This window comes from Leptosomus discolor, chromosome 1 (genome assembly GCF_034619465.1).
Source record: "Leptosomus discolor isolate bLepDis1 chromosome 1, bLepDis1.hap2, whole genome shotgun sequence".
Taxonomy (NCBI): domain Eukaryota; kingdom Metazoa; phylum Chordata; class Aves; order Leptosomiformes; family Leptosomidae; genus Leptosomus; species Leptosomus discolor.
Window position 1 is genome coordinate 55166715 of NC_141391.1, and position 24868 is coordinate 55191582.

Here is a 24868-nt window from a genome sequence, read left to right on the forward strand (position 1 = left end):
AAAATTTTAAAAAAGAAGGGTCTTTCTGGATGTCATTTCTAATATGCCTCCCTCTAAGTCTCTGACAGAGGTCACTTTTCAATAGAAGTCAAGTGTGTCATCTTTTAAAAGAAAATGTACAGAGGAAATAATACTTAAAAAAAAAAGTTACACTCCATGGTTCACTGAATATCAACTGGTGTCTTACATATTTGCTTTACTAGAAGAGAGTCAGAGTGTAAGTAAAAGAAGCAAATTAAATGTAGATAAAGTTTGCACATTGTGTGAAATTCTACAATGGTCATTCCCTTTTAACTGAGTCCTAGGAAAAATAGTGCGTGAGCTTCTAGAAACTTCCTAGGTTTTACATTACATTAGAGTAACTGAAATGAAGAGAAAAATACTACATTATGAAAGAATGATTCTGAAATATATATGAAAGTGAAATCATCCTACAGTTTTCAAATTGAGGAAATTACACTGGATGAAATATTACACTTCACCAAAAGAAAGTTAATACATATTAAATCATACTGTTTCCTACTTAAAAAAAAAATCGCTTCATAAAGCTAGTTACTTCTAAATAGCTGTTAAACTACTGAATATTTACTACTTGGGATTACTTCAAGTTCTGTCCTGCAAACTTCACCTTTGCTAGGTGTTACTCATACAAGTTACTGAAGAAGTATCATTACCAGTAATCAAATTGCTAGGCTCTTTTACTTTCTTTTGTTATTTTTATTTGTTTTCTTTTTGTAGTAATGTCTTTTTTCTATAGAACTATGACTGATAAGAATGTTTTCTATTGAGAAAACCAAATCTGTGGAAACATTTGAGATGAATACTGGCAGGATTTACATGTAAAGAACTTATCACAGTCTTTAGCAAGGGCAGCAAAGTTGTGTGTATTACATGTAGTTGTTACTACCTGTCTTCTCATTGAACTGACAGTATTATATTTGAGTTGCATATTATAACTTCAGGAGCCCTCTACCTTAGGACCATGCAGAACTTCTCAAGGCATTAGAAACAGGCAACGTTAGCTTAAAACTATAACATGACTGATGTCCCCTCAGTATCAAATTACTGGTGTTATTGAAAAGTTTCTATGTGGAAACTGAAACCAGTTTCACTTTACCACTTGTCAGTATGTTTTCCAGATTAATGCTTTTATTCTTTAAAGATTTCTGAAGTGCATGTACATGCTTAGTGTTCAGATATGGAAAATATCATGTGCTTAAAGTAGGTCTCTATGAATAACTACTTGTGGTGGGTTTGACCTTGGATGCTATCAGAGGCCCCCACACAACTGTTCTCTCACTCCACCTCCAGAACAGGACAGGGGGAGAAAATAAAATAAAAAAGCTCAGGGGTCAAGATAAAGACAAGGAGATCACCCACCAACTACCATTATGGGCAAAAGAGATTCGACTTAAGGAAGATAAATTTGATTTCATTTTAATTGCTAATTAAAAATTATTACAGATGTTTTGTCTGTTACCCAAGGTATAATGGGAGCGAAGCAAGCAAAGTACTACCTAGAAACGGAGTGCTGAGACACCTAAGGTGTTGACAGTAGACCACAAAATTTTTTCAACACTTTCTTTTGAATCTAGGCCATGTTACCTTCTGAATATATTTGTATGGATCCAGAAGAAAGTAAAGAGAGAAATTCTTACATCAGCTGAAACAAAAGATGCCAAAGCAACCTTTAGTTTATTTATTTTACATCACAATGTTAAATACTTCAAGGAAAGCAGAAGTCAAAGATAGTTTCTTCTCCTGTCCCCTCCTGCTAAAGATCTGACTTGTATGCCAGTCAAGTTTTCCTCATTTGTCTCTAGGACATCCATTTCTTGGAAGTAATGGTGTCTCAGATATTACCAAAAAAAAAAAAAAAAGGAGAAGCTTCTCATAATGAAAAGATACCAGTCATCATCCAAGATTGGTATTTCAAAGGTTTGTTTGTTTCTTTGTTTTTGTGAACCAATGGTTCAGTGCACTAGGTAATAACATCACCAATACCAGGGAGACATAATATTGCCAATCTCTATTTTGCCATTTTTTTGATGCATGTGAGATGGAAGTTTCTTTGCATTACTTAATATAAGATTCAAATGAAAACATAACCCCCAGAAGTTTTCAAAATGCCAAAAGTCCAGACTGCTCTGAGTTGCAAATACTCAGACCAAATCAATGGCCAGTTTGGTCATGTATGCCATGGTTTGATGACTACAAGCACAAGAAATTTCACATACCACTAGGTTTTGACATTCCTACTCTGTCAGAGCTATAAATGGTCAATCAACTCACATACTGCAGTGTTGGACATCACAACTTCTGAGTCTCCTTCCCTGACGATCCTTTTTAAGTTGGATCACAGTGTCTTGTCTATGAAAATCCTGACCTCTCAGAATTTTTAGTAAGGAGGATTATCATTCACAACGAAGTCTCTTCTCAGTATGTAGCAGCTGTCACAATGGATCGTCTTCAGTTCTTGGAAGTATTTCGACGTTGGTTCCAAGACTAAATACAAGTAGTTCTAAAAGTGTTTTGCACAGTGCTGGAAGTTTCAAATGGCACAGTCATTTTGTATGGAAAAATTCTTTTTGATGGCTATTTCACTAAATCAGTTTTCTCTGTTTACATGGTTTATTTTTTCCCTGCCTTATGAATCACTTCATTAATTCATTAGAAATACCATCTTCTGCCTGTTCTCTCATATTTTTTACATTGGGTCAAGATATTCTTAGACTCAAACAATATATTCTTTCTTTATGTAAAAGGAACACAAGAGACTTAGCTTGAATACAGTAACAATTGTGCAACAAACGGAATTAACACATAGTAAATAAATAAATTTTAAAAACCAAGATAAAAAATGAAGTGTAAGTAACCAGCCAAATCAGTATACTCTAAACTTTTCCTAATGAAATTTCTAATAATAAGCAGCCTACATGAGGATTACCTGTAAACTATTGCCTACATTTTACCTAATGGATTTTACACTGACCAAAATTATTAACTCACAGATATAACTGAGGAATGGTCAAAGAACATCACACTTGTTACTGTTGCTACATTTCATTAACTTCTCTGTTCTTTTCAAGAGACAACACACACATTGTTTATGTACAAAAAGGATCATTACAACAAATACGGGGAAAAGAAAAGGAAATGTGGGAATGCTACTGATGTGGACAAACTCACAGTGTCAGTGTGAAGCTGCTTTAGCTTTCAGTGAAAGCATCATAAGAAGCGATTAAGTAGTCATAGTAGTAGTAGTAACAGTAGTAGGAGTAACAGCAGAAGTGGTGGTAAAGGTCAACTGTGAAATGGGCTACTTTATTCTAAAATAAATTAAGCAATTCTGTCCACTTGAATTCTGCAGAAGCTGGTTGGCTCTAGTCTGAATAAGAGCTTTTGAGAAAATCTCACACTTTATATATCTTCTCTCAGCTGTATTTTAGCACCTTCAAGAGCTCAAAAAATTATGTGCAATACTTCACCTTTGAAGTTTTTTCATTTAAAAAAAAATGGGAACACGCACACAGCTGGATTTAATTAATTAAATTTAATTAATGCTGGAGTATTTTGTACTGAGTGATTATATTGTGTGATTAAACAGTGAAATACTAATTACTTTTCTGCTATTTATTGTGGTAGAGAAGGCAGATTTCTCTCAGACTCTGCACTGTCTACATTGATGATCACTGTCTTTACTGTCTTTATTTTTCATAGGAAATAAGGGCAAAAAAGAAAGACATAAACATGCTAATTGTTAATTGGTTTCCTATGATTATATTAACACTAAATTACATTTTACTACTTATGTTAAATTCTTTTGTTCTGCTCAGAAACTTTTTACACAGGAAGATGCAAACTCATTACACTAAACAGTTCTGAATGGAAGCTGTTCAGGAATAGGCAAATTTATTTCTTTAAACTGCTGAAAGTGACATAAAGATTGGACTTTCTTGCAAAGAACATGTAAAGAATAGATATTACTAAATAATAATATATGTACCCCCAAACAAACCTTCAAATTACAATTTAAGTCTGATATTTTTGTCATTTTAAGGACTGACAATTTTCACTGCCTCTTTGCAGCAAACAGTTGCATATTTGAAGTTTATCATTCCATTTCTTCTCTAAACAAATCAATCTCTACCCATCTTCCATTATCGATTATGTTTTCTAGGTCACTGATGTTTCTGTGCTTTTTCTGATTAATCCATTTCAGCTAAACATCAACCATTTGGACAGGCCAGTTCCACTACCACTTTAAGCTTTCATGGCATCTCAGTTAGAAGCCAGTCAAAGGAGTAGAATTTAGAATCTCTCTGTACAGGGAGGTTTCAGAGGTCAATTCAAAATACTGAAGTTACTTCTTTGAAGTCTGAAGGTCTGAATATCCCTCCAAATGAAATAACACGGCACCATTCATCAAATGTCCCGGCTCACCACAGGGGGGTTGGACTAGATGACTTTTAAAGGTCCCTTCCAACCCAAACCATTCTATGCTATGATTCCATGAAATACTAGCACAATGTAGATATATAAGGCCACAGGGATTCTTCTATAGTTTCTGGTTTAGCTAGAAGGAATTTTTTACTTTTTTCCTAGTCCCTACATAAAAGAGTATTTCATTTGTGTACTAATTGTAGTATTCAGCTCTTTAAAATTCTTCTGAGCAATTCTAAAATTCTTCTGAGTTTAATATTCTAAACTGCTTAAGCCTTTACCATTTTAGTATATTTAGTATATTACCAACTGAAGAGAGTTTATATACCAAAGGGAAAGTAATCAAAGTTATATGCAATTATAATAATTCAAGAATCTGATTTAGTTACAGGTAGACGGAGGGGAAGTGGTGAGAGAAATATGACACAGATAAGGAATACATCGTCTCTAAAGTTACAATTTCTATTTGTTTTCAGAATTAAATCAGTTAGTCAGATGTATAAAATAAGGTCTTTGTAACTCTGCCTCAGTCAAGCCCTCATTAGTGCACACTAAATTGAAAAATAAAATTTCCCAGGAGATTCATGTAGTTTACTTAATAATCAACTTGAAGATCCCCATCAGAATCCTTCTATGTTTAAAACAGAGGCATGCTTCTATGTATGAGTTCAATATATTTTTAATGTGTTTTCATGTAGGCATCAGAATAATTTTTAATGTTAACAAGTATATGTCCAATGATAGGACAAGGGGCAACAGGTGCAAGCTGGAGCATAGGAGGTTCCACATTAACATAAGGAAAAACTTTTTCACTGTGAGGGTGACAGAGCACTGGAACAGGCTGCCCAGAGAGGTTGTGGAGTCTCCTTCTCTGGAGACATTCAAAACCTGCCTGGACACGTTCCTGTGTGATCTACTCTACATGGTCCTGCTCTGGCAGGGCAGATTGGACTAGATGATCTTTCGAGGTTCCCTTCCAACCCTAACATTCTGTGGTTCTGTGATTCTGTGATATAATGTCTAATGCTACTCGTAATTTAGTAACTTTTGTTATATTTCATCTGTTTATCTAATATCTAACCATCCCAAAGAGATAAAATTACTATATTAGTTCATGTAAGTTCACATCATAATCTTCTGTGATGAAAATAAGCTTTTTCAGATCATTCTACTCTAATAAAATTTGAAATCCCTTTTCTGTCCTTTTCACAAGTGGCTAAGGTTGTTTTTTGTGGTTTTTTTTTTTTTTTAATAAAAGGCCCAGTATAATAGACTAGGTATTTTTAGACCACAGGATCAATTCTGTTGCCTATACGTAGAGGCCCGGTGACATCTGAGATACCCTGCAGTGTTTGCGATATTCAAGGAAGGTCTAGCAGATAGGCACAAAATCTGTAGGAGACTGGTGTTACCTTGGGGAGGCAGCTGAAGAACAGATGGGAGACAGACATCTAATGGCATTGAATCAAGTCTATTCAGTTATCCTGTAAATAAACACTTGATACACATGGAAAATGTTTCAGTAGCTTCACTGTAGTAGCCTAGAAAATTGTAAGGACTGATTATTGAAGTTACGAGATTTTCTAAGTACAAAATGTCTTCAGCTCCTCAGTATAGCTGAAGTAATTTAAGATCTTTTCACTATAGCCATTTTTTTTTCAAACATAAATGTGATTTCAGTGCATGCAGTATGTCCTTCATATATGTGATCCTTGAACCCATGCGCTTACTCATGTAAGACAACATACATGAGTAAAAGCTGCTCTATTTCCAGGATAAAAAAGATATGTTAACATGCTGAATGATTACCTAATAATTAAGTAGACCCAAAATAGTACTAAGTTGATTCTTGCTTTAATTCTGAGAATCAGTCTAGTTTTTGATGGAGGATCAACAAGGTTATTATTATATTCTGGAAAATAAAAACTTCCTCGTAAGTCAAAATGTAAATGGAAGAAGTTACCTGCGGTTCCCTTAAAGCATTTAAAAAGAGAGTACTGCCTCAAAGATGTCAGTGAAATTGTGAAGAATTTAAATTAACTTTTTTAATTAATCTGTAATATGAAAGACAACAAGACAATTTCTACTACAGGTGTAATTCTGATGGTAAATCAGGAGGAATGGACATACCATTGGAGAAACAGCAAATCATCAGAACCACGTAGCAGGCACATACTGAAAGTATGAAGGAAATACAATTGAAAGCAAACTGTATTTTAATGGAAACCTAATTGCTTGTGCAAGATATAAGCCCTTGCATAGTGTTTTATTATCGTAGGAATTTGTTTCAGGTCAGCTCATATTTTGTTTGTTGTTGTCTTAAGACATCATTAGGCATCAGATAAACTTCTTATGTATGTAATAAGAGCTATCTGTACTTATGTAAGACACATTCAATAAACCTTCATTTTATCTGTGCCGTTTTAAACAAAATAAAACCAGAAATCCTAGTCTAATTTTCACCTCAGCTATATCAGTTCTTAGAACTTTTCCCACAAATACTCTTTATCTCTGCCTGTAAGTTGCTATTCTCTTTAATCTGTTTTTTTTAAGCAGTCTGTCTCCTTTTGGATTGACAAGAACAGATGAACGTAAGCCACATTGTTAACCTAAAATCTTACACGAGTAGGATAACATTAGAAAAGTGATATTGCTTACTTTTTCCTTTTGTTGGGAATTTTATGGGACTAATATATCATTCTTGCCTTTCAAGAATGAAGACAGACTCTGGATCATAAAATATACATGTATGGTATATATCAAAAGAATGGATATACAGTCCAGGATTTCAAAACCAAGGGACAACAAAATATGCTTTAACTATCGTATATCATTTCATTGGGTACATTGTGCTCACTAATTGGAATTTACTGCCTGAGTCAGAAGATGAAATGATGTGTATACTACTGTTATAAGATATCTTCAGGTTCCATGGTTTTCCTCTTAAAATAATTACCTTGAATATTTTCATGACAGACAAATTCTTTCTGCATTGTCATGCCTTTTATTCTGTTAAACAGACAAAATATTATGTTAGTCAGTGTTTAAGATAGCATGGCAAAGCAATTCTAGACTCTTTGCAGATAAGGAATAGAAATTAACATAGGAATGTATGACCAAAGCTCTGATAAACCGAGACTGGTATTTCTGTATCTACATTTCTTTTTCAGTGTGCTTCCAGGAATTTGCTTCAGACTACAATAGGATCTTAGGAAAAGACATTTTTCTTCCCTGAAATTTCTCAGGTAATTTAGTTCTATTTTAAACCAGTAAAAAATATGCTGATTTTTAACACTTTTACTGCTTAGAACTAAGTGGTACTGACTTTTAAGAGTGAAATTTGGCAAATGAGTCACACATATGTCCTCAGTGCTTGTAATTTCAGTTCAAAAAAAAATCAATGTTATGCCTTCAGAAAAAGTAAAAAATTTCTGAGAATGTTTTGGGAGGTTTTTTTTTCAGAAAGATCTGGGAGTATTACCTCCATTTTTTGTTAGGAAAAATAGTGATTGGTGTCCCTCTGCATACCATCTGATCCTTCCAACAAGGTAATGAAGACCCCCTGACACTATGTAAGTGTTTACTCTTTCAGCAATGTCGGTGCTTCTATTGTCAGTGTTGACTTAAACTTATAGATAGATACAGATGTAGATATAGAAACAGAGAATTCTTCCTAAATACCGTGCAACTGAAAGGGTACACTCCTTCATTTTCTGGCAGATGTATTGTTATGTGCCAGAACAGTGCATTTGTAAAGTCTGCTTGTATTCAAAATATGTACTATATATTTAAATAGATTTGCATCCCCATTTTTGTGGCAACCTGATTCCCATATTCATTTGACATTAAAGACTGTATATAGTCCCAAGGGAAGTGTTTTGAAAAGGAAATACTTTGTACCTAAAGACAGCACAGAACATTTTGTGCAATAGAGAATATTGAAGGTGGGTCTGGCAGGTCATTCTTACGACTAAAGTATGGAGTAGGTGCCTGCTGAGAACTTGATTCTATCCCTTTATCTACACGGGCCCTACATAACATTGAAAAAGTCAGTGGAACTGATCTTTCCCACTAGTCACCCATGAGAAGGCTCGCCTGAGTCTAGGCTAATTTGCAGCTAAGAACTGTGACAGAACTCTAGGAGATCTTAATTTTGAACAATAAATTACCAATTAATCTGAAAAATCAGATCCGCATCTTGAAAATCTGAATGCTGACATTAGTGGAAATTAAACCTATTTGTTGGATAGGCTTTTCATTAAAATTCAAATGGGATATCTTCAAGGAAGCAATCCAGTCATGATAAGAACCTTCTGATAACTAGTGAGAGTCCAGCAGAACCTTTCCTGCTCAATAACAATAGAATTCTCTTTGGTAGGCCATGTCTTAGAATCACAGGAGCCCTGGCTGCAATGCTTCTCATTGGTATGTGTTCTAAAGCATTGCAGGAACACTAATTTTTTTGGTGGAGCAGGGGAGATGCATATACACCTTTCCACAGAGCATTCAACTATTATGGTTTTGATTTAGAAGAGGAAGGAAATTGAAGAGACGCAAGTTTAGGGAGAAGCCAGATGTCAAAATCTTCATGAAATACAATGACTATTTGTGGTTAAATTCCAGTGGAAACTATTAATTTCACTTTCTTGGTATCTCTAAAATACTACTCGATGTGTCTTCTCCTTACAGGAACTTTTATGTGTGTGAATTCATCAACATTTTTAGAGCATTCACACAGCATAGATATGGTGATAAGCACCACAGATAAGTTCTATGAGAACATGAGTAATTTGCTTTTCAAAAAGAGCTAGAATAATATGGGCTAAGTAAAGAAGACAAAACATAAATATTGAGTAGCTGCTTATGAAGGAAAATCCAACATCTTCAGTATTGGCTAAGGCAAAACTCCACTAGAGAAAAATACTGATAGCTTAATTAAAAGTCTAGTTCATAATGTCCCTAAACAGATGGTCACATGAACACCTGAAATAAGATTGTGTGATTCCAGGTGTGCTGTTGCAATAGGACAATAAAGCACTAACTTCTCCCAATGGTTTTAACTGAAAGCTTGAAAACAGAATCTCAAACTTCTCTCCAGATTTTCTGAGGCTAAGAACTACATATATTTTGAAAGTGATTAATAAGAACAACAAAAGCTATACCTCTAATTAAAAAAGGCACCTCAATGACACTTTTCAGGAAACTTTATTGTTCATAAAAGTGTTTATTTAAGACAAGCATTTCTACCCAGAGCATATCTAATTATAAATATGAAGTTAAAAGTTCATTAAGTCTATCTTTGTATAGACTAATCAGAGTCTGGATAATCAGACCACCTGATCTGTTGGTCAAGAATCATCAAAAATCCAATCCCAAAGCCTCAAAACCTGCCTACCTAGGAGATAAAAGCTCTCATTCAGCTCATTAAGTTTCTGTCCTGGTTTGGGCTAAACCAGAACTAATTCTGGTTTAGTGCTTTTACTTTTCAGATAAATCTCTTCTAAGTAACTGCACTTTCTGAAAAACAGCAGCATGGTATTTCCAGACAGTGACTGATTCTAGCAGTGATAAGGCCTGATGTTTATAGTTCATACCAAGGAATGGTATGCAGAGAGGCCCTTGCTTATACTTGTTCTTATAGTGACCAAGGTCACTACTAAATCTTGTACTCCATGTTGGGGTGTTATAAGTGGAAAGGATCACAAGCACATAAAAGGTCACACCTGCAGAGAGGAGCGAACTGGACAGGTGACCCAAAACTGACCAACAGAGTATTCCATCCCATATATGTCATATTCGGTATAAAGCTGAGAGATCATGAGGGTCAATCTCTTTTCTTCAATGGCCGACATCTGAGGAGGACTGTTCTTCTGCTGTCGATCCGTGCATCCCTGAATCCAGGGCCTGAGTCCAGCTCCTGCATCCAGTTCCATCTGCTGCAAAGTCCAGCCGGGACTGCCCCAGTGCCAGCCCTGCAGTGTGGTGGTGACGTATTGTCATCAGGTTGGGGAGGAGTTGGGTTTGTTATTGGTTTTGTATCTATTTGTATATATTTGTGCATATTGTATGTATTTCATTATTTCCTTCTTATTATTGTCTTTTCTTTTATTGTTATTGTTTCAATAAAGCTGTTTTAGTTTTCTTTTCCAAACCATAAAGTCTCTCTCCCTTGTTCTCTCTCTTCTTTTCCCTTTTGGGAGGGGAGAAGGGTTAATAGAGAGAGACTGTCATTCATTAGTGGCTGGCCCAGCCTCAACCCGTGACAGTTTCCTAAAGTATTTTTCCTGCCAGCACCACTAAAAGGCACCCTTCTCTTTATTTTCCAGGTGAGAAAGGGAAGCACCACAAAGGTTCTTCAGTCACCAAAGGAATTTTTGCATGTCTTGTCCTTTTTGACTATGGCAAACTTTAGTCTGACTAGAATTTGCAATATCAGCCCAGTTACGTTCATTTCTTGCACAATTCAGAAGAATTTAGTTCTTCTGAAATGATATTCATGAACCCAGCATGAAGGTAACCTAAACCAGCAAATATTGTAAAATCTATGGACAGGAAGAATGCAAAATTGGTTATTTAAAGAAGAGAAGGAAAAAAGTCATTGGCTCAGTGTTTTGACCATGTTGCCTTTAGGTTAAAGTAGAGTGGTCCTGAGCTCTAGCCTTCGCTCAGAGAATTAGTGATGGAATTTATACTGAAGAGTGAGTTCACACAAAGTAAAAATGTTTGGAAAGAAATGGAGTCCAGAGTCTCTAGAAGGCCTGGTTAAGGCAGAATTTTTCAGTAAACTTCCGTTTTGTAGGCAATTTTCCAACAAAACGCTAATATAGCGCCAGTGTTACCCTGTCTCCCCCTTTTCTCAGACTTCATATCCACTTGTAACATTTTATTACATGGTTTTGATGAGATGTAATTAACTGCTGTAAATTCCAGAGAACATGAAGAAATGCTACATTACTATCCTTTTCCTTTGGTATTACATTATTTGCCTCCACTTAAGATGATGATTACCATGGCTGAGACAAAAAGCTACTTCTTCTTTTTCTTTGTAAGAACATGGATTCTAAGAGATTTAACTCGAGACATAGATGTTCAACACATAGACTCCTAAAGTTAGAAATGACACAATGGAATGTATAATTTTCATTCTTTATGGAATAAGCAGTCTTGGAAGTAAAAAATTTGAACAGTCCTGACACCCTGTTTTATAAACCGCTCCCTTTTGTATTAAATGACAATAATATGTAAACATTTCAAATCTGCCTAAGTAGTAATTACATACTGAAAAACTCCACTAAAAAATGGTGTTAAAAGATAAACAAATTGCTTTATGCAGTGCTACAAATAATGACTGAGTAAATACAAAGCATTTTAACACTGGTGTTTGTAACGCATCTCTTTTAGTCCCAAAAACTTAATAACAATCTCAGCCTCATGACTTGCTACATAAGTTGTTTGTTTGTTGGGTTTTTTTTAAAAAAAAAAAAAGGATAAAGCAATCATCAAAAAGTAAACCCCTGCAACTCCTCCTGGTTTTCCTGCTTTAGGGACTAACTATTTCATAGATATAGAGATTGAATAACATCTTGTCAAGACAGGACTGAATATTTTAAGGAACACGTATCAGTTATGTAAAATTATTCCCATGTTGCCTTCAAATGGCCACTTGTACCATTTGTCACTAGAAATAACATGAAAAGCAACATTGTGAACATACTTCATAGATGAACCTATCCTTATGTGCTGTGATTTAGCTGTTGTAATTTCCCCATGGATATAGGATAACTGCGAACAAAACAAAGCACGTGTACACATTTTTGTTTCCTCCAAGCAGACAATTTCTTATTAATTGCCACTCAGGATGGTATTTTGCATAATTTATTTCCTGAATAGTCCAGGAACAGAAGCAGAAACTAAGAGGGGAACTTCTGTTTTCATGCTGAATGGCAATGCCAAGAAAAATGCTAGACACAAAACAAAATAACAATAGAATAGGGTTTGCATCTTTCCTCAGAGGCATCCAGGAGAGAGTGTGATATTGTATTCATAGTTCCTTTAAGCAAGCACGTTAATTTGTATTTTACAGTCTCATTGAATGAATGGACACTTTTTCCAAATTTCATGAAAAGACAGATGGGGTTTTTTTGTAGTTCATATAATTAGAAGGAGTCACAGAATCTTAATACTTGTATATAGTTAAAAGAGATATTGTTATGGGGGGAGGAAAAAAAAACCACCACCACTAGCAAAAAAAAATTCACTCATGTATGCAGAAAGAATATTAATGAGGGCAGAAACAGATACTGAGACCTTGATAACCTCTGTCTCAATTACTTATATGCTGTTCTGTCGTGTTTCTTATGGTAGTAACTGAAAGTCTTATATTAATCATTTTTTTTCCAGACATCTGAGAGGAAGGTCCAAAGCAAAAACATATGTTATTTCAAATTAAAATATAGCAGGGTGTTTGTTTGTTTGTTGTGTTTTTTTTTTTCCAGAAATAGCTTAAAAAATTAGATGAACTTCATGTAGAAAGCACAGGAACCAGGTACACATAAGGTGGCCGGAGAAGAAGGTATTTTTATTTATTGCATAGCCTGAGGAAAAAAAAAGGTAATAGAAGAGGAGTCATGGTATGCAGAGCTGTCCAGAGAAGATCCCCGAACTAAGCTATTGACAAAACAAATCAAGCAGCCTTGGTGACATTTCAGGAAAATATTATGCAATGGTAAGTTTTATACTGCTGGAGGAGTTTACACTTTGTAAGTTACTCATGCATTTTATAACAAGACCTTCTCACTTACAAATATCTGACAGTTAGAAACATTGGTACTTGGTACATCTGCATAGCTGAAATATCCTACCATAGCTTCAACATGATTTCGGTGCATCGAGAACTGTACAAATGTTGCTGATTTTTTAATATAAAATATCCAGATTAAATCCAAAATATTTACTCTTACCTTACATAGTATTGATATCTGAGAAGATATCTCAGCATGTCTCAGCATGCTTTTTACTGAGTAACCCAAGAAGGTCCATAAACAAGATATGGCTATACATTTATCAAATAGTAATAGTAGTACAGCTGGAAAAGCAAGCACTTTAAAGTTCACGCAGATTACTCCTCTTCTGCTTTCCTGTTTCATTCATTTAAGGCACAGTCACATATCAAAGCTAGCTTGGTCAACCTAATTTGATCTTTGAGTGGGGAATTAGCTGCAATTTGTGAACAAGATCTTAGAGCTAGACAGGCTACAATGCTGTGCCAAAGCAAAGTGTCTGGTGTCTTACATTTAGAAGAGCCAGATATGACCCCCACTTCTCATCTGGATCACGGGAATTATTAATGTTCTTCACCTGTTATGTGATCCGGCGCGTTCCTCCATCACTATAGAATGCAATGTTCCAAACGCAGCACCCACCCCTCTCATGAACTTACACAGGACTGCTGCATACTTCAAGAAAATAAAGATCTTTCCCTGCTGTGGAAATGAAAGGTCTCCTTTCTTTCCATCTCATTATTGTGTTTCTGAACCAAAAAGAAACAAGTGTTAAACTAACCATTTTAACTCAGATAATTTAAAAGCACTGTCCAGTAGCTCCTTCACTAAAGTCAGAAAACAGCATTTGTTTGTAATGCCATATGTTGAAAGACCAGTAGAAATACTACGTGTTTTATTGACATTTTAAAAACATTTCTTAAACATCTTTTAAAAGCATCTCTCTGGCACAAAAAACTACCTGTGGGATGTGTTGCCCTCAATGTCAGAAAACCCTATATTGCTTTAAGACAACAAAACTACAACGCAAGCAAAAATATCTTAAAGTTCTGCAAATTTTTGCTTCCTCCCACGTGAAATTTGAAAGAAGTGTTGAACAGCCATCTGGCATGATGTCCATAAGGATATGTAAATTTAATTGGAAAAAATGCCTGCTCTTACACTACATATACTTGCCAATATCCTGTGTTATTAGTATACTAGAAGGATTAAAAAAAACAACCAAACCAAAAAAAACCAAAAAACTTGACAATTTTTTTCCAATATTTTTATTGGTTTTTCTTACAGTGTTTTCTACATGCACATGAAACTATCAGTAACATTTTTTGCTGCCTGGAAAATTGATTGATCTGTCTTGGTTTGCAAATTCATTTTTTGTAGAAATTAAAGTCTATCAGATTTTGTAAACTGGAAAGCATAGGTAACTCCTAAAATGCAACATTTATTATACATGCTGTCATATATAACATTTCAAAACTTAAAAAAGAGTAGATAAATAGAAGAAATTCAAATCTCAGTGAATTTCATCTGAAATCTCTCAAGATGGAGGCTCAGAGAGATCCTGCATTTTAATTTGCCATGTTTGTTTAGGAAAGAATCTTCAATCTGACTCAAGGGCATGAAGTTATAAATTATATAAGTATAGCTGGTATATATGAGCAAACTTGCAGGGACAGCATCGGAATCACCTACAGTATATATCAGAACCTGAAATGAAAGCCACCTAGAGTTTCTAGTTATGTGTTTAAATTTTTATGTTGTTTTTTTTTCTTTTAAACACGAACTATTCCAAAACCAGAATAGGGTGAATCAGAGTGCATGGGAATGTGCATTTAACTTGGAGTTTAAAAAGTCTTCTAGGAACTCGGAGGCATTCTATAGAGGATTAAAATAACTATTTTTATACCATTTTCCTAAAGAGATGAAGCTGATATGATCATCCTACACATAATCTGACGGCTGTTAACTGTAGTATCCATTAGCAAGCTTGACTAAAGGAAGGCTTTTCAGTTACATTCTTTTAAAAATGAGAAAGGAGTTAAAAATGAGGAAAAAGACCTATAAGTGCACATAAAATGACTGATCAAGTGAAAAGCTTCAGAATGAGGTCATGTGTTCTCAGAAATCAGAGAATCCAAAGAGGAAAAAGACTTCACAAATTTGGCAAAAGTTCAGCACACCCGTGCACAGTCTTAAAGAACAAAATCAGCCAATGACAGAGCCAGAATTAAGCCTCATTGGACTGAAAGCTTAGTAAGGTTCTTGATTGCTTATGAATACAAATTTTGAAAGTCAATGTTAAGTTCTTATTGACTTGAGTGGTGAAGAACTAAGTCCATGGTACCCTCTGAAAAGATTTTGTCATTGATAAAAATAATTACTTATCTTCTTAACAAATGTTTAAGGTATTTATTTTTATGGGTTTTTTTGTTTGTTTGTTTACTTTTTAGTCTTCTTTTACAGAAAATGAGCTGCAGTTTATAAAATCTAGAATCAACAAAAATGGAGTGAAGAATATTATGACATCTTTTTTCCCCTCTGATTTTAGACTTTTATCAGTGATGGAGTTATTCTGAAATTACTCTTCAAATGTTGTTTGAATTACCTTCTTTTCTTCCTTCTATACTCATTAGACTCATCAGAAAAAATAATGTGAGAGTCAGTACTTTCCTCATTCACCCTCATGCTGGCAAAGTAATCACCACATGTGCAGCAAAGGTTTTGCTGACTTTAAAAACATACCAGTTTTGAAAAGCCTGCAACCTGAGGCAGGACTAAAAATTTTGTTATGTGCTATCAAACAGACAATTATGCTTAAGAAATTTAGGCACCTGAATTAGTCAGACATGTATTCCTCCTGAGGTCTTCAGAGACAGCTATTTATTTTCATTGATTCTACAAAAGAATTAAACACTTCCTATTCCTGTTTGTTTTGGAGCCAGGCTTGGTGATGGCATGCCTGTTGTTCATGCTTAGTGTAAGAGGAAAATGAGTAACAGAAAGATGCTGGGGGTCATATTGCTGTAATCAAAGGATATTAAATTCTGCTGGGAACAGATCTCACTATTCCCAAGGTAAGAGCTGCTGCTATATATAATTAATTCATAGGCCTTGTTCTAAGACGTTGAAGAAGGCAAACTGACTACCCCTGGTTTAAACAGCTAGATCTTCCTTATAAATGAGATCTGACCCAAATAACTTCTGGTTTGTGACAATAAATAATAGGAAATATACAAACTAATCCCCAGAGTGATACTTAGCTGCTAAAGTAAGGTTATACCTAAGTCATTCTTCTCTCTAGGCTATCAAGGTTTAGCATTTTCTGATTTATGTTGGTTTCTTCTGCCTCTTTTTGCCCCAATTAAAAAGTAAGACAACTGATAAATCTTATCAGTTGTTTCAAATAATAGTATTCAATATCTTTTCCATTTTTCTTAAATATTCTTTTCTTCATTAATGATTTATGGACACCCTATGTGATCTTTTTGGCTATGCAAAACACCTTGTCTTTGTTTCTAGAGGGAGATATCGTAAGTTCATAATTCAACTAAAGCCAACACTAAAAGCTAACAATTTTTTGTTGCATTGCTGTTAGTGTAAAACTAATGACTTATTTTTATCATTCTGTCTTCTGGCACAAAACTAAGATAATTGCATGGTGCTTTTCATAGGTAGGCAAAAAGGGAGAAATTCCTCAATGGCCTCATGTCTGGACATAATGATAACTATTCGATAGTTATAGAATAGGAAAAAAAAAAAACATAATAAAAAGCTACCTTATTGGCTCATCTCCAGTGTACCTGCTTGGACCCACAACAATATACTACTGCACCTCTAATTGGATGTGCATAGTATGTTCTGTGCTTACTTTTCCTTGAAAGTATCTGATGAGATTTCAGAAATCTGGAGAATGTAGTTTCTAACAATGAATGAGGGTGAATATGGTGACTTTACCACTTTCCCACTACACACAAATCATAATTAAGAAAAAATGCAAGATCAGGGAAAGCTCTGAACACAGGCATACAAACTTGTTTTGTTTTGGGATTTGAGAACAAATAGTTTATTCACAGTCTACATACCTTTCAGAAAAACTGCTGACAGCTTACTGTTAGTATTGCAATGGCTTAGGTTAATCAATCCTGACTTAAGACATTTAGAAATAAAACTATTACTTCAAAGTTTGTGTTCTAGTTACTTAATAGTTACTTGAAAGATGTAATCATAGGATAATTTTTGCTTACTCTAAAATAGGCAACTAAGGTTAGGTAAATCACCCTTTGGAAATGCTCTTGCATTAAGATGATCTGAGGTGACCAATTCAAACTTGAACACACAATATTTGGATACCTAATGTTAAATTAAATTATTCACTTCCTTAGACTACTGCTGCTACATTTATCTAGCACTACAAGAACAGCAGAAAAAAATGCCAGAAAATTAATGTAGTATAGCATTCAATAGTTCAGTGACAAGTAATCTGGGTATACACTAATTTATGCTATTTAACTTCAGCAAAATGTATAGCAAGCACTCTGTTTATGAGTTGTTCAGTATACTTATAATTACTGTGATCTCCTGTTACAATGGAGAAAGAAGAATTGAACTGTTTATAGGTCATGTGATTCCAGTAGCTAGGGATTTATCTTTTCACCAGTTGGCAGACAAAACCTATAGATAGCAGAATGTTATTCACTTCAGATGTTCATAGGGTATTTCTTGTTAAACTGAAAAATGCTGCAAACATGATCGTGTTTCATTACTCCTGAAATGACAAATATTCTTCTCTCTCATAGACAAGTTAAATCACACAAGTATGAATAATAGCCAACTGGAATATAGATAATTGGTATTATGTGGCTGTATTCTAGGTTTCCTTTCTATTTTCAATTTTAAGGTATTTCATTAGTTACAAATTAAGATAAATTTTATAATTATACAATTCCTGATTTCTTACGTCTGTTTTTTCTAGAAAATTTAGTACTACAGTCAAGCTACATAATACTCTCAAATTTCCTTCATGTGAGTTACTCCCTTCAGTGTCTTCAGACTTATATCTTAGAAGAAACCAAATTGCACTGTGAAAAACCTAACTTCCACTGGGAATTTTATTTTTAGATTTTTTGCTCTCCCTCCATCTGCCTTTGAGCAATTTTCTGTGCTTCAAGCATGAACAAGCAATATTAATCCAATTTGTAGTTTCTGTGACGCACATTAAGTTAGATCAAATGCACCTCAACTCACCTTTTTAGGAAGTATGCATTTATTTAACTGTTTCATTGTCTCACTCCCATCAAATCTATGCAAAAAACAGAGCTATATTCTGCAAAAAATATGGATTTTTATTAATTGGATGTGGAGATGAAAAGGAAAAGCAAATAAGTAGGCACCATATCACTTTTTGCCAAAGGAAAGATTCTACTCTGATTCTCAAACTAGCCATTACTCAAATCCGTTCCATTTTAGAACTATGATTCTGTCAATGTTCAATTTACTCACCAGGTAAGGTACAACAGCAGTATGGTTAGAACCTGTTCTTAAAAATACTTCAAAGAATATGAAGCAAAAAGGCAAACAAACAGTTTCTCCTTTCCTCCTTCCTAGCTTTCAGGGAGTTACAGCAGAAAGAAATGGGAGTGTCGGCCTTTTCCTCCTCCCCATTCGTAGGGCAAGGTATTATCTTCTGCACTCAGGAGGAGAACCAACGTTGACCAAAATATTTCTAACTTTACCTTGCTTCTCTTAACTGAGATTCACATTCCCTTTCTGTTATATTATTGTTTCTTAGATAGTTTGCATCAATTATTTTGTTATATGTAGTAAATATTAAGAAGAAATAGGTTGAGATACCACTTAATCTACATGAAAATAACACTTCAACATACTTGCATTTTCATAGATGTTTCTAATTAGTGTTTATAATTAGTCTTTTCTCAACATTACCTTTACACAATATCCAGCAGAATAAAATCGTATGCCGAGGTATTATTTCCAGCTATACATTGTTGGTCTCATATTACCGTTGATTTTACTACTGTTCTTATTTAAGGCCGTCATTACTTTTCCATGTTAGATGCTGCTGGGAAGGCCCAAGCTAAGCTAAGCTAAACCAAGCTAGGGTATAATTGATACACAAATGACGCATTTGTGTGACTGACCAATAAAACTCCAGAATGGAAGAAGGCTCAGAAGAGATGAGCAAGGACAAAGAGCCTGTGAAGCCTGGGGAATATGTAGAGTGTGACTGAATACAGCTGTTACAAAGAAAGCTGACTTTATCTCAACACAAAGGGGTCCAGAGCGTGGCCTTTGAGGTAAACAGTTATGTCAGTTTGAGTGGATCAACTGACTAACTCACAGCTGGGTAGATCAATTGGTGGTGTAAAAGTTTCTCCCTGAGTTTACTAAAAGAGTGTAAATATCTACCTGTTAGACAGTGCAGAATGTTGGGAAGCAAATACATGTCTCAGGCCGACACAGAATATAAAAGCTGAAAACTAACAAAATATTTTTGAAGAGAGCAATGGGCTTGAACTGGCTTCAACACACGTATTCCTGCTCAGCAACTGGGGTTGCGGTTGTGTTATGTCACTGAACATATTATAAAGACCAGTAATGGGGATCACACTGGGATTGTGACTAAACTGTGGATTGTGACTAAACTGTGGATTGTGATTGCTCTGTTTTGCAAAGTGCAATTTACACTTTTATTACGATTTCAGTACATTTTGTATCACTCTGTTAAATAAAAAATCCAAGTATCTTCAAATAAGTAAATTTGATATTAAATATTACACCCTCCATATGTAGAATATCCAACAGAACATAGTCAGAGAGTATTAGACTAACATTTTGCTCAAGTTAAATCCCTGGAAAACTGCCTTTTTTGAATCTTTCTCCTCTGCTTTTAAACCTCTGCAGCTTGGAAATAGATGCCTTCTGAATGTATTTGAAGCTTGACCACTCAAGCTCTGCTTCACATACATCCTGATAAATAGTTTGATACTTAGGGATTATTTTACAGCGATATTGCTTAAGAGGGATGTATGAATTTCCTTAGTTCTTTAATATGTTTGTGGTGTTTGGGTTTGGGGGTTTTGTTGGGGTTTTTTGTTAGGTTTTTTTCCAAACTGATACGGTAAACAAACACTTTAAAATACGTAATGGTTCACTAAGACACACTAAGTAAATAAGAATAGGGGTTTTTTCCTCTGTTTCTGATTCATATATATTATATTAATTTATAAATATGTTTATTAGATTATTTCCTATTTGCCATGTAAAAATATTTTCATATAAAATAAGTTATTTGTGATATATTTGTATATTAAATGTGTCTATATTGAAATGATTTTATATGTATATAAATATTAATATATATATATAAAGTTTTAAAGTTATTAATTCAAGCCAGGAGAGACTAATTTGTAGGTCACTGTAACAGAGCAGTCGTTGTTGGTAATGTTGCTTGACACTTTTGCTACTTTTTGCTGTTAAGCTGGAGAGTTGCTCTTATGATTTCCTTCTTTAATTCACAAGTGTGTTATTAGGTTTCATACATATGGAATAAAACCCCCTCTATCTAATGGGGGAAAGCCCAAAATCCAATATCAGGTTGTGTTACCTGGATATGGACTTCAGTATGGGAAGACTCTGTCTTTCCCTTCTCTCCTACATGTCCTGGTAACCTAACACGCAGAAGACCACCCTTATAAAATGGGTTGTTGTTGGGATTTTTTTCTTTTATTTTTTAGTTTTATTTTTTCCTTACCATTTCCTCTAAGGAAACCTCAATTACAATTTCACGTCTTTCTGTCCCCATCCTATGATTCTTCCTGCAGAAAATTCCAACATTACATGATAGATGGGAATCCTTATCCGTGGATCAAAGAGCTTTTCTGGTGATATTCCGTCACTGAGGCATCAGGTCTTTCTGTTGGTGAATTATCAAAAATGTAATGTTATATTTAATCCTTAGAAGAGGTCACTTGTTTAGCATATACAATGTGGACCTTCTCATGTATCAGAAATAGTGTGGCCAGCAGGAGTAGGGAAGCGATTGTCCCCCTTATACTCGGCACCGGTGACGCTGCATCTCAAATACTGTGTTCAATTTTGGGCCCCTCACTACAAGACAGATATTGAGGCCCTAAAATGTGCCCAAAGAAGAGCAACGAAGCTGGTGAAGGGTCTTGAGAACAGGTCTTATGAGGAGCAGCTGAAGGAACTGAGGTTGTTTAGCTTGGAGAAAAGGAGACAGAGGGGAGACCTTATCAATCTCCACAACTAGCTGAAAGGAGGTTGTAGTGAGGTGAGTGTGAGTCTCTTCTCCCAAGTATCAAGTGATAGGACAAGAGGAAATAGCCTCAAGTTGTGGCAGGGGAGGTTTAGATTAGACTTTGGGAAGAATTTCTTCACCAGAAGTGTTTTCAAGCATTGGAAAAGGCTGTCCATGGAAGCGGTTGAGTCTCCATCCCTGGGGATATTTAAAAGATGCATAGATATGGCACTTAGTGACATGGTTTAGTGATGGACTTCGCAGTGGTAGATTAATGGTTGGACTCGATGGTCTTAAAGGTGTTTTCCACCCTAGATGATTCTATGATTCTATGCTACCCAGGGTTTTAATGGAGCACTGACAGTATTTTCTTTGGCACTTATACAAATAACAGAAGACATCAGTGGAATGTTCTAAATATTTCTCCTAATCGCATAGTGCATTTCTTAGAATCTGTGCTGATGCCAAAATCTCTGCACTTTAAATAGTAGACAAAAAGACAGAAAATGCTCAAATCAAATACATTAGAAGCCTTTAAAAAAATTGTAGGAAAGGAACATCGAGGCAACAACAGTATTCGAGAGGTCTATTTTATCTCTTTTACAGGCACTTAAACATATTTCTAAAATCCAAACACAAAGTCCTTATCAACGAAGTTGGGGGGGGGGGGGGTGGGGGGTGTGTGGGGGTGTTAGTGCAGCTTTTCAGTAAATTGATGGTATAATCATTATAAAAACACATCTTCATCACACATTTTAAAATACTATTTTCTGCATTGTAACAAGTGCAATATTGTTTCAAAATACAAAAATATATAAGAAAATAGTTTAGACAAACTGCACATTTCTGGAAATCGAATTCTGTACTCTGTAACTCACAATATGAATCTCAACTACACAAAAGCAAAAGGAAGGAGCACTGTACTGATATATTTGTTCGTTAAGTGGAAGAAGGCAGAAATTAAACCTGCCCAGGTTTTCTCCACTTCATGTCTTCCATGAACTGAGAAGACACAAAACTGTAACTTAATATGTGATTGGAGGAAAATTTATTTATGGAAAGTTGATTGTCTAACTGCAACATACAGTATACAAAAACACAGAATCACAGAATCACAGAGTGGTAAGGGTTGGAAGGGACCTCTGGAGATCATCTAGGGCAGATTGCACAGGACAGCATCCAGGTGGGTTTTGAAAATCCCCAGGAATGGAGACTCCACAGCCTCTCTGGACAGCCTGTTCTAGTGCTCTGTCACCCTCAAAGTAAAGAAGTTCCTTCTCAACTTCCTCCATAGATGGAACTTCCTATGTTCAAGTTTGTGCCCACTACCTCTTGTCCTGTCACTGGGCTCCACTGAAATCAGCCTGGCCCCATTCTCCTGACACTCACCCTTTTAGATATTTATAAGGATTGATAAGATCCCCCCTCAGTCTTCTCTTCTCTAGGCTAAAAAACCCCCAAGTCCCTCAGCCTCTTTTCGTAAGAGAGATGTTCTAGACCCCTAATCATCTTTGTAGCCCTTTGCTGTACCCCCTCCAGTAGCTCCTTGTCCTTCTTGAACTGGGGAGCCCAGAACTGGACATAGTACTCTAGATGAGGCCTCACTAGGTCAGAGTAGAGGAGGAGGAGAATCTCCCTTGACCTGCTGCCCACACTCTTCTTGATACACCCCAGGGTGCCATTGGTCTTGGCCATAAGCGCACATTGCTGGCTCATGGTTAACCTATTGTCCACCAGGACTCCCAGGTCTTTTTCCACAGAGCTGCTTTCCGGCAGATCAGCCCCTAACCTGTGCTGACACATGGTTAGGTGCAGGACCCTACACTTCCTCTTGTTGAACATCATAACGTTACTCTCTGCCCAACTCTCCACCCTGTCCAGATCTTGCTGAATGGCAGCACAGCCTTCTGGTGTGTCAGCCACTCCTCCCAGTTTCGTATCATCAGCAAACTTGCTGAGGGTGCGCACTGTCCCTTCATCCAGGTCATTGATGAATATATTGAACAAGACTGGACCTAGTACTGACCCCTGGGGAGTAACATTTGTTACGGCCCTCCAACTAGACTCTATGCCACTGACCCCAATCCTCTGAGCTCTATCTTTCAGCTAATTTCCAATCCACCCCACTGGCCATTCATCTAACCCACACTTCCTAAGCTTGTCTATGAGGATGCTGTAGGAGACAGTGTCAAAAGCCTTGCTGAAGTCAAGGTAGACAATGTGCACTGCTCTGCCTTCATCTACCCATCCAGTCATGCCCTCATGGAAGGCTATCAGCTTAGTCAGACATTACTTCCCCTTGGTGAATCCATGTTGACAACTTCTGACAACCTTCTTTTCCTCCACACGTTTTGAGATGACCCCCAGAATGAGCTGCTCCAACATCTTTCCAGGGATAGAGGTGAGGCTGACTGGCCTGTAGTTTCCTGAGTCATCCTTCTTGCCCTTTTTGAAGACTGGAGTGACATTTGCTTTCCTCTACTCCTCAGGCACCTCACCTGTTCTCCAGGACATTTCAAAGACAATGGAGAGTGGCTCAGCAATGACTTCTGCCAGCTCCCTCAGCACTCATGGGTGCATCCCATCAGGACCCGTGGATTTGTGGATATCCAGTTTATTTAATTGATCTCTAACTAGATCTTCCTCAACCAAGGGAAAGTCTTCCTTCCCCCAGACTTTCTCTGTTACCTCCAAAGTCTGGGCGTCCTGAGGGCTGGCCTCAGTGCTAAAGACTGAAGCAAAGAAGGCATTCAGTAACTCTGCCTTCTCTGCATCCTTCGTCACCATGACACCTGCCTCATTCAACAGTGGGCCCACATTTTCTCTAGTTTTCCTTTTGCCTCTGATATACTTGAAGAAACCTTCCTGTTGACCTTGATGTCCCCTGCCAGGTTTAACTCCAAGGAGGCCTTGGCTTTCCTTGTTTCATGTATACTCTGACAGCATTCTTGTAATCTTCCTAAGTGGTCAGTCCCTTCTTCCATGTACTGTAAACTTCCTTCTTCACTTGAGTTTTTTCAGAAACTCCCTGCTTAACGAAGCAGGTCTCCTGGTTCCCTTGCCTGATTTCTTGCTCTTAGGGATATATCAATCCTGAACTTGGAGGAAGTCACACTTGAATATCTACCAGCTCTCTTGAGTCCCCCTACCTTCCAGAGCCCTGGTCCATGGGGTTTCTCTAAGCAGTTTCTTGAAGAGGTCAAAGTTAGCCCTCCTGAAGTCCAAGGCTGCAGTCCTACTTCTTGTTCTGTATCTAGTACCCATGATCCTGAACTCTATCTTCTCATGATCACTACAGCCAAGGCTGCCCCCAACCTTAATGTCCTCTACAAATCCCTCTTTGTCTGTTGTCAGTACTAGGCCCAGT